The sequence below is a fragment of the Neopsephotus bourkii genome, unplaced genomic scaffold, assembly GCF_033783945.1.
Source record: "Neopsephotus bourkii isolate Nb327-2 ecotype Australia unplaced genomic scaffold, CSIRO-AGI_Nbou_v1 NB_838, whole genome shotgun sequence".
Classification (NCBI taxonomy): domain Eukaryota; kingdom Metazoa; phylum Chordata; class Aves; order Psittaciformes; family Psittacidae; genus Neopsephotus; species Neopsephotus bourkii.
The window spans coordinates 2,219,556-2,229,183 of NW_026901334.1; the positions used below are offsets into that span (position 1 = coordinate 2,219,556).

General features: G+C 50.9%; 1 protein-coding gene across 3 annotated transcripts in view; it reads right to left on the reverse strand.

Annotated features, from left to right (window-relative positions):
• ADAMTS10 (ADAM metallopeptidase with thrombospondin type 1 motif 10) overlaps positions 1-9,628 on the reverse strand; it is a 66,469-nt gene that overhangs the window by 46,123 nt on the left and 10,718 nt on the right. For 2 of the 3 annotated variants that reach the window (XM_061355966.1, XM_061355969.1), the window contains exon 2: positions 5,572-5,849. The gene's annotated coding sequence lies outside the window, so the exon portion shown is untranslated. Of the gene's footprint in view, positions 1-4,670; positions 4,746-5,571; positions 5,850-9,628 lie in introns of those variants that run through there. The other variant, XM_061355967.1, reaches the window with a different exon arrangement.

Genomic DNA, 9,628 nt, shown 5'->3' on the forward strand with positions numbered 1-9,628 from the left:
AGTGCGAGCCCCAGGGCTGAGCCCAAATCCAGCTGCTGGACCAGCCAGCATCAGCCAGATGGAAAGTGGCTACCGAGAACCCAATGCTCCCAGCCTTGGACTTCTTTTGCTTTAAGGAGATGACTCCACCAAGCAGGTCCACTTTCAGACAGGACTTATGCAATAGTTTGGAGCCGCTCCACGTGACCCAGACTTGCTGGCCCCCAGCCACCACGCTCCTTGCTGGCTCCAGCCACGCACAAACCAGCAGAGTCAAAAAGACAACCGAGAAGTCATTAACAGAAGGGGCATCTCCCACCATACAGTGTCCCCACCAATCACACGCATGCACTGTGCATGGAGCTATGCATATGTCAACCACACACATGCAGATCGTGGCTGTGCACGTCGATACATGCCATCTGTATGAGGATACAGGTTATCCATATGAGGATGCAGGTTATCCCTATGAGGATGCATACTACCTACAGCACACCTGTGTTTGCTGCCCACACGCGCTCTGCATGCCATCACACACTGCTGATACCTGTGGATATGGCATGCACAAAGGCTGGTTTTGTATCTGGAATGTATATTCCATGTCTGCCTAACTGCCTTCTGCCTTCGTGAAACTACCCCTTCTCTCTGCCGGGTTCAGTGCAGCCAGCAGAGAATCCCCATCTCCTGGGTCTCTGCACAAGCAGCTCCCTCCCTGTGCTCCTGCTGCTGCCCCTGCACCAGCACAGAGCAAGCCCCATTGCTCTGCAGTGCTCTGGATGCCAGGAAACTGCCCCAGGCGCTGGGAAAGGCCAGGAGCACGCACATCTCGCACCTCGGTGCAGGCGGGAAGCAGGCGCTGCCATCTGCATCCCGGGGGAGCTGGCTCCAGCACCAGCCCTCCAGCAGTCTTCGTGCTTACACAACACAGCAACACAAGGCGCCCAGCCCTGGGGCTGCATAAAGACAAACACCTTCCTGTGCCAGCACCGAGATCTGCTCACCTGCAGAACCACCACCGGTGTTCTCTGGGAGGGATCGGGTCTGAGAAAGGGATGTGCTTTTTGTTCCAGTTCAGGCAGTGCCAGTTTTACACAGTGAACAGCTTACAGGGACCTGCCACAGCTCCCACACCAAGTGTGGCACCCTAAATGTGACTCCTTCCTCAACCTGGCCTCCAGGCAGGACCATACCCTATACACCCACAGTGCTGTATCCATGCTGGGACCCTCCAACAAAGAAGTGTCTGATCATTACACTGGAAGCGCTATGATGGAGAGCAGAGCCCCACTAAAGCCCCTCTCATCGCCTGCCACACCACCTGCATCCATGGTACAACACAGTGTCTTATGCTGAAGCTGGAGAAGTAAGAGAACCCCACTGAGCCTTAACAGAAAGAGCATCTCAGGTGACTCCTGTTACCCACAAGGGCTGTGAGAAGCACCGTGGGGCCTGCAGTGAGCACAGAGATCAGCAGCTCCTTCTAGCACCACCACAGCACAGCATCCCCAGGCATAGCAGTGTTTAATGCTGCATCCAGCAACAGCACAGAGCTGCACAGGGGATGGGGTCTACAGCATTGCCTGGCTCCATACCCATTGCTGATTTGGTCCTGCCAGGCTGAATCAAAGTATAATTGAGGATAAAAGGGACTCAAGGGGACCTCTGGTCCCACCCCACTCTCAGAACAGCAATAACCTTGATATGAGATGAGGTTTGGATCACAAACCCCAGATTATCTCAGGAGCTTACAGAGAGATGTGCCTTGGAGGAAGCACAGTGAGCTGTTAGCAGGACCCTACAGGAACAAAGTCAGTTTGGACCACGCTGTCCTCCCAGTAAATCAGAAACACGTCCTTTCAGGGGAGGCTGCATCATGGGGACACAGAGAAAGGAAGAGGAACCCTGGCTGGCCCGAGGGGTGGCTCGTCCTGGTCTGCTCTGCCTGCTTGGCTGGGTGCCTCCAGGACTCCCTGCTGCAGAGGTGCAGGAAGCACCCAGCCTCCCAGGGCACTGAGAGCACAATAACACAAATCCAGCCTTAGCTTCTGCCACCATCCCCACAGCTTCACCTCCCTCCAGCATCTCCCTGCCAGCAGCCGAGTGCTCCCAGCTCCATTTCACAGCAAGGCAAAACAAGGCAAGCAGAGAAGTGACTTGGTGACAGCCAAGCAGGAAGCCTGTGCAAGAGCATGGGGACCCCATCATGCAACCACCCTGGGGCACCCTTCATGCAAGGCAGTGTGAGCACCAAAGACCCCAACACGTTTTAACTCAGAGGAACTTGCCAAGGGAGCTGTGCAGTGGGATGAAGTCTTGCAGACCCCATTGGGCTGTATGATGCAGACCCCATTGGGCTGTATGATGCAGACCCCATTGGGCTGTATGATGCAGATCCCATCCTGCCCTCACAGATCTGCAGATCATCCAGGCTCCGGCTCTCTTCAGCAAGCTATGAGAAATCTGCTGTGCAGGGAGTTTATGGGCCCTTTTGCCCTCCCTGCAGGTTCTCTGTTCAGGGAAACATACGGCCCTGCTGGTTTGGATTTGATGGCAGGGTGAAACAGTACGTGTGGCTTCCCAACAAGGAAGCTGCAGCCCAAAGGATGCCGAGTACATTTCTTTGTGCCTGGCTATGGAGGAGCTGCCTTCATCCATGGCCAGGGAATAAGGAGCCACTAACCCCAACAGGACTTAGCTCATCTTTTGCACTGTGCCTTTGACCGAAGCCACTTTGGGGCGAAGTCTTAGTCCTGTTAAGGTCAGTGGCACAAATCCACAGTGGGAAGCCAGTATTTCACCTGGAAGTTCAGCTCAGCTGGAACCAACATTTATGAATGTTGGAATCCAGAAGGATTTGCAGAATTGCACAGGAATAGATATAATTTAACTCATTTTCCCTTTAAAAATTAAGCTACAATGGAAGAGTAGGAAACAACAGCAATACCAGTGGGTTGGGATGAAAGATACATAAAGATGCTGAATGGTCAGACATGGCAGACCCTGAGCATTCCTTTCCCAGCCTGGAAGAATGCAGAAGGTAGATGGTAGCAGCAGTGGAGCAGCCGTGTGGAGACCCTGCACTCAACACATGCCTCTGACATTATTCCACTGAAGTCAGATGGAGTTAAAACGTTTTGGCAGTGTTTCTCAGTGGTGAATCTCCCAGGTCTTGAATTGGCTGCGGATTCAGTTGAAGGCAGTCACAGTAACCAAGACAGGAAAATGTGCTTTGATGGTGTACCTTTAAAACCTCCCTCTGTGTTGAAAAAGGAGGCTGTATCCCGGCCGGTGGTTTTCCATGTTTCACACTCTCCAATCACGGCATGAGATCCGACCTGCTTGCTGATTCCCAGGAAATGTTTGTAACCACTCGCCCTGCAAACATTTCCTATGGTGGTGGGGTCAAGCGCAGACCTTTTTGACTTGCTTGTCTTTAGCACATCTGAGCTGACCTCATCCAAATCACTAGTGAATTGTTTCTGAACCTTTGGCAAATTTGGTCCAAATTCTGTTTGTTTTAAGTTCATTTGTGTTAACTTGAGATCTAGGCAGGACAGGACGTGACAAACACATCCTGCGGTGTTTCTGGCTTCGAATGAACTAATTGCTGGAAACTTGGCAAGAAAAGTGGGTTTTGGAGTTAGGGGTTTCAGATAAGCTTTAGATAAGTGCTCGAACAGAACCATCCCCTGGGTGGGCCTGATGCAACCTGTGCTGAAAAGCCCTCCATGGAGCTGCTCCTCTGGGCAGCTGAGCCCATGCTGTCTCTGGACCAGGGCTTCAATTGATGATAAGCACACTTACTCCTCCCCGTAACAGCCTCTGGGTGGCCTTGAGCCATCAGTGATAACAGACTCATGTTACAGGTTTGCATGTTGGTGTTCAAAAGGCCTCACCCGTAAGGAGCAGACACTGTTTATGTTGAGCAGGCAATACCTTCCCTTAGGGCTCCGCTTCATACCCCATCGACTGCTCACTCAGCCCCAGCTTATCGGGGTCTTCCTCTGCCAAAGGAAACAGTTCAGCCCCTGAGCCTTATCTGGGAAAAGCATGATTTACAGGAGATGACAGGACCTTTCCCATTCCACCCAACAAGCAGCTGCTTGGGGAATGCAACTGGAGACGCACCAATGAGCGCTGGGGGGGTTTAGGGATCTAAGGAGGAGAAGGGAAGGAGAGGGAGCTGCCGTGGGGCGAAGCAGGAACAACGGGAAGCTGAGAACGGAGCAACTGGAGCACTCGGTGTGTTCCATATATGGAGAAACTCTGTGACACTGGAACAACCTCCCAAGAACTGGAGGAAGCCTCACTGATGGAGGCATTCCAGGCTAGCCCAGGCAAGGCTCTGGCAAGCAAAGCAGAGGGATCACCCCTGCGGTGGCTGGGGAATTACCTGGGCACCCAGCAGAGCATTTCCCCTTCTACCATGTGCAGCACAGGGGGGCAGGGAGGACCAGAAATGAACAAAGACTTCAAATACCTTCTTGCTCTCACCCATCATGCACTAGATCGCACGCTGTCACCACGTGAGCTCTGCTAACAGCAATATTAATGACCACAATAAGAAACAGATCTCTGGTGTGGCTGTCTCCAGCCAATATGGGTCTTGGCATGCACTGAAACAGGAAAACAACCCCCCCCCCCCGAGGTTACATCCCTGCATATGCTTGACCAGAAACATCCCCAGGTACCTGCCCTGGAGTGCAGCTCTGACCAGTGCGGCCCAATGCTTCCTCCTTGGTTGATTCTTCCCCTCTGGAAGCTATTTGCCAAGGTTATTTTATAAACTCCTTTCTATTTATAGCACAGCTCCTTCAGCTCTAATGAGATAATCTTCTGGCATCGCACCATCACTAATATTTACTTTGATGTTTAAAATAACATGTTCTGAGGGATTGATCTTTTGAAAAGAAGAAAAAAAACCCTTTAAAACATAATCAAAGCAAAGAAATACCTGACTGGTGCAACAGGGCCAAATCCCTGGTGATGCCCACGAAGTTAATGACATTGCAACTATTTCAGGGCAGACAGTTTATAATCCTCTGACCACATTGTACAGGAGGGGAAGAGGCATTGGCAGCTCCTGAAGATGGAGCGAGACAGCAAAAGAGGGAGCGCAGGATGTGTTTATTCTCGGGAATGAAGACGGCGAGGAACGTCTCATTCTGCCGCAGGGATTAGAGCTGTTCCTTTCTGTAATTGAGAGCTTTGCCCGCGGCAGCTCTGGAACAGAGAATTGTATTTGAGAGCAGCAAACATGATCGGATGGCTTAACGCAACCCAGCAAGCGGAGTGGTGTGGGGACAGGGGGAGGCGAGGGAGCCGCGAGCGCGGATGCCTGACTCCTGCTGCCTGCAGACGCTTTGAAACACAACCCTGCGTTTTTATGGAAACTCTGAATGTTGGAGAAGGGTGAACATGGTTTTCATTCTCATAAATGTTTTTCCAGCATGCAATGCTCTTCGGGCTCATTCCTTCTCCAGGGAGACGGTTCTGATTTCAAAGAACATTCGCGCTCCCTCCACCCCAGACCACCCCACTCCAACCTCAAAGAGGCTTCTCTGGAAAGAATTATTTTAAAGAGTGTTTTACCTTTTTGAGTGTTTTTCCTTCTTTCTTCTTTTCCCCCCTTTTAATTCTTTGAGCTTTCTTCTTCTTCTTCTTTTTCCCAGCAGCAGCCAAAAGCTTCTCTCTCCCCCTCGGTCCTGCGCGTGTCAGAAAGTTTCCAGGCTGAGGGTTTATGTCGCCTTCCTCAATAACCTTCTTCTGTCAGACCCAGGCAGCGCTGGAGCAAGAGCCTTTGCTAAGAAGCCTCCTTTCAGGAAGTGAGCAGTAATAAGAGAGCAGCTTGCAGGCAGCATGGAGAGGGGCTGCTCAAATAAAGAAAAAAAAAAAAAAAGGGGGGGGAAAAAAACTTTGCTCAGGAATTTTGCCAGGATTATCCAAAAAAAAAAAAAAGGGAAAAAAAAAATCCCCAAAGCCAGAGGGCTGTAAAAGTCCCGCCCTGGCTGCTGACATCAGTGCAGAAGGCAGGTCTTGCCTGCAACGCTATAAAACTAATCGGCTTAGTCTTACTCCATAGGAGCAGGAAGGGATCGTTCCCAGCTCAAGGGCCGATCCGACACCCCAACATGAACGTGATAAGGCAAAGAGGTCACTGATGATGGCACACAGCACACAAAGCACAGAAAGCAAGCCGGGATTTGGGTGTTCCCCCTCCTCCAGCAGCTCCCATCCTTCATTTTAACCGTAGCTTTCAAACTGCTTTTAAAACACCAGTGCCTGTCTGATGAAATGTCCTTACCAAAAGCCTCTGTGCTCCCCAGTAGTGTTAGGTATTGGCTTTAAGGTTAAAAAAGCCCTCATTAACTTGCTCATGTTTTAAGATGTCCGTTCCCTCCCCAGTTACATCATTTGTGCCCTGCTGGCTCCGGCACTGCCATAATTTCTCTTGTTGTGCTGCCACCATGGAGTGTCCCACAGAGGACAATACAAAGTAAAGAATAAACACTGCAAATACATTAAAATGCTCAAAACAAAGCCCTCTCAGGACATATAAAACAATAAGCAATAGTAAAGGGCAAGAGCTCATTTCCTTCTTTCTTCTGAAGTCATCTTTTGAGATTAGAAAGCTGAATATGCAAGCCTTGCTAAAGAGAGAATTACCTGGAAATTCAGCAAATGTTATAAAAACAGGCCTTTCCACAGTGCCAAGCACTGCCCAGTTTTTCCCTGGATACAGAGAGGGGCCCTGGGGCAGGACACAGGGAAAGGATGGCAGGACCAGGCAGTGGTCCTCCAACTTGAGCCCATCTCTGGGGACAGAAGGATCCCAAAACCACATTCAAGGAGCCTTTGAAAAGATCTGAATGGAGAGTAAAGAAGTGAAATGCTCCTGGGGGAAGATGTAAGCTGAGTCTGAGACCACACTGCTTGACTATGAGACTCCTCTGCCCAGGAGAGATGGCAAGAAGGGGCTCTATGAGGCAGGCAGGGGGTTTGTAGCCCTGTGGTGTGGGTGCCACGTCTGCAGGACAAGCAGCTCCTCCAGACTCTGTGTCCTGCCCTGGCCCTTCTAGGTCGGTACGTTGCCAAATCCACAAGATCCAGCCCTTGGGCAGGCCTGAGCAGCCAGGGCTCTTGGTAATGGTCCTGGGTGCCACCCAGGCTGACCCAGCACTGGTCTGTAACCATCTGACCATTAGACGGGAATGGAGACAGAAAAAGCCACAAAGGCTTTTTGTCCCAGCCCAACATCCTACCCCAATGCTGGCCATGGCATGCCTCAGAAAAGTGATTAAGAATAAAGCATGAAGCTGTGGTGCTTTTTGTGGTATATCCTCTTACATCTACTGCTATCAAGAGACTAAGTGCAGGGCTGAACCCAAGCCAGAAGCTCTATCTTTGCATTTAACAGCCAAAATTCATCTTCTTCCATAAATCTGTGTAAACCTTTATTGAAGCCCTTTGAACTCTGCTCCTTGGATGGAGCAGCAGAGTGACCTGAGCAGGAGATGCCCAGGAGGGACCTCCTGAGACTCTCTTGATCAAGTATTTGGTACTGCCTGGTAGATGTGCTCACCCTAATAGCCCTGAAAAGACAAGGGAAAACATCCTTTGCTCCCAGAAGGAGATGCTAATGGTGGGAGCTCACAGCCCCCATCCCTTGGAGCATCCCAACACATACACTCTTCCTTACAGGCATTTAGACTGGAAAGGCCTGGCTCTCCATTTGAAAACTGAGTTCAAAGGGGCTGGAATTGCTGGGCTGGATTTCTGGCCGATTCCCTGGCTGGGTGGAAAGAGCGGTTTCCTTCCTCCCCCAGCCCTGCTGGCCATTGTCTGAGCCCCCAAAGCACACACATACAAAGTATTTGGGGGTTAACTGAATGCTGCTGCTTCTGGCCAGGGAAAAGCTAATTGCTCAAAGCATGGCCCAGAGCCATACCAGGGGCAGCTGCTGATACATGCATACAAGCATCTGCTGATGCTTGTCTCCAAACACGCTCAGGGCAAAATGAGGAGGGACTGAGATACAGGTGCCCATCTTCCCTGCTTCCCTGTTCATTGCTACCTGTCCCCTTCCCTTTCCAAAGAAACTTGCTTTTCCCTGATGGGCAGAGTCTCCAGTCTCTCCTGGATGCTAAATACAGTGTTAGAGACTCCTGACACACAAGGATACACAATCCGTGTGCCTTGGGCCAACCCTGCAGCCTGGTACCCAAGACCAGTCCTGCTCTGAGGACCCTGTTAAACTTGTACTAGGCCAGCTCAAAAACTGGGTCTTACTCCAGTCTCAACCTGTCTCTGAGGGGGTGATGGAGCCACCTCAGAGCTGTGCACACCTTCCCAAACCTGCACAAGAGCCTCAAAAACAGGGAGAGGTAAAGGGACAGGATACTCACAGAAAAAAAGAGGGTATTGGACTCTGCCTGAAAAAAGGGTTTCACAAGCAATTGTCACTGCAATTCATATCCAACATCAAGCCAACGAGTTGCTTCATCTTTCTAGGATGAAGAGATGAGAAGACACTTGAAATCCTGTCCCTGTGCCTCCCCTGCATCCTCACTCACCCCTGGGATGAGCACAGCACCAGCACCCAGTCCCTGATGCTCAGCAGCCTGGTGACACTGCACCCTCCTGTGGCTACACGTGGCAGAAGCCGCATGCTCTGGTCCTGCGAGGTCCAGGCTGGTACAAACCCTGCAGGGACGATGCATGAGCCCTGGGGAAGCACAAAGAGCAACGATTCCAGGCAGGCTTTGTGCTGTAGCTTCTCAGTGCTGCTGGGCAATGCTCAGAAACACCCAGCGTGCCCAGCTGCAGCGCCAGCTTGCACAGCACTGAGGCTAGTGCTCATTTTAGGGCTCAAAAGGCAGCAAACTCTATCCTGGGTGCCATTAAAACACATAAGGAATGATGCTGAGGCCTGATGGGGTAATTTTGTAGAACCATTTTGTACATAAAATATTCTCTCTTTTGCTATGTCTAAACTGCACGGCCTGGGCAAAGTTCCCAGCTCTGGCTCTACATCACAGCCTGGCCCCAGGTCCATGCTGGGACTCGCTACTTGGCCGCAGCCTAACCCTTTTTATGGTTGTACAGTACCTAACACAACAACAGTCCATTCAGCCTTTTAGCTACTGCTGTAATAAACAAATCACTCTGCTCTGTTTGTAGCCCAAACACTGCAGGTTGAGAACCTGCAAGTGAAACCAGCTGTAACCAAGTGGGTTTGGTTTGCCACTAGTTCAGACACGTGCAAACTAACTGCCCACCGGTGAAACTCGGCTTCAACAGTCCCAGGTGTTGGATAAAATGGGGTTGGCATCTCCCAAACCTGTAAATCCAGCCTGAAGCTTTGAAGCACAGCCATCAAAAAGCCTTTATCAAGATCATTGTACATCACCTTGTGGGGATTTAGGGGAAGGACGCCTTGCTGAGGGGCGAGGACTGAGCTCTCTGCTATCACTGCAAGGGGGGTGTGTTGGGATGCTGCATTTTCATCACTGTAAACTGCCCAAGTGACTCATCCCTTCTATCTCAGGATCTCACCTTGTCCTTGGAAAAATCTTTACTGTGGATGTCTGAGTAAACCTTGTGTACAGCCCCACCTCCAAGTGTAAGCAAAGGGCTCCTCAGGGGGGAT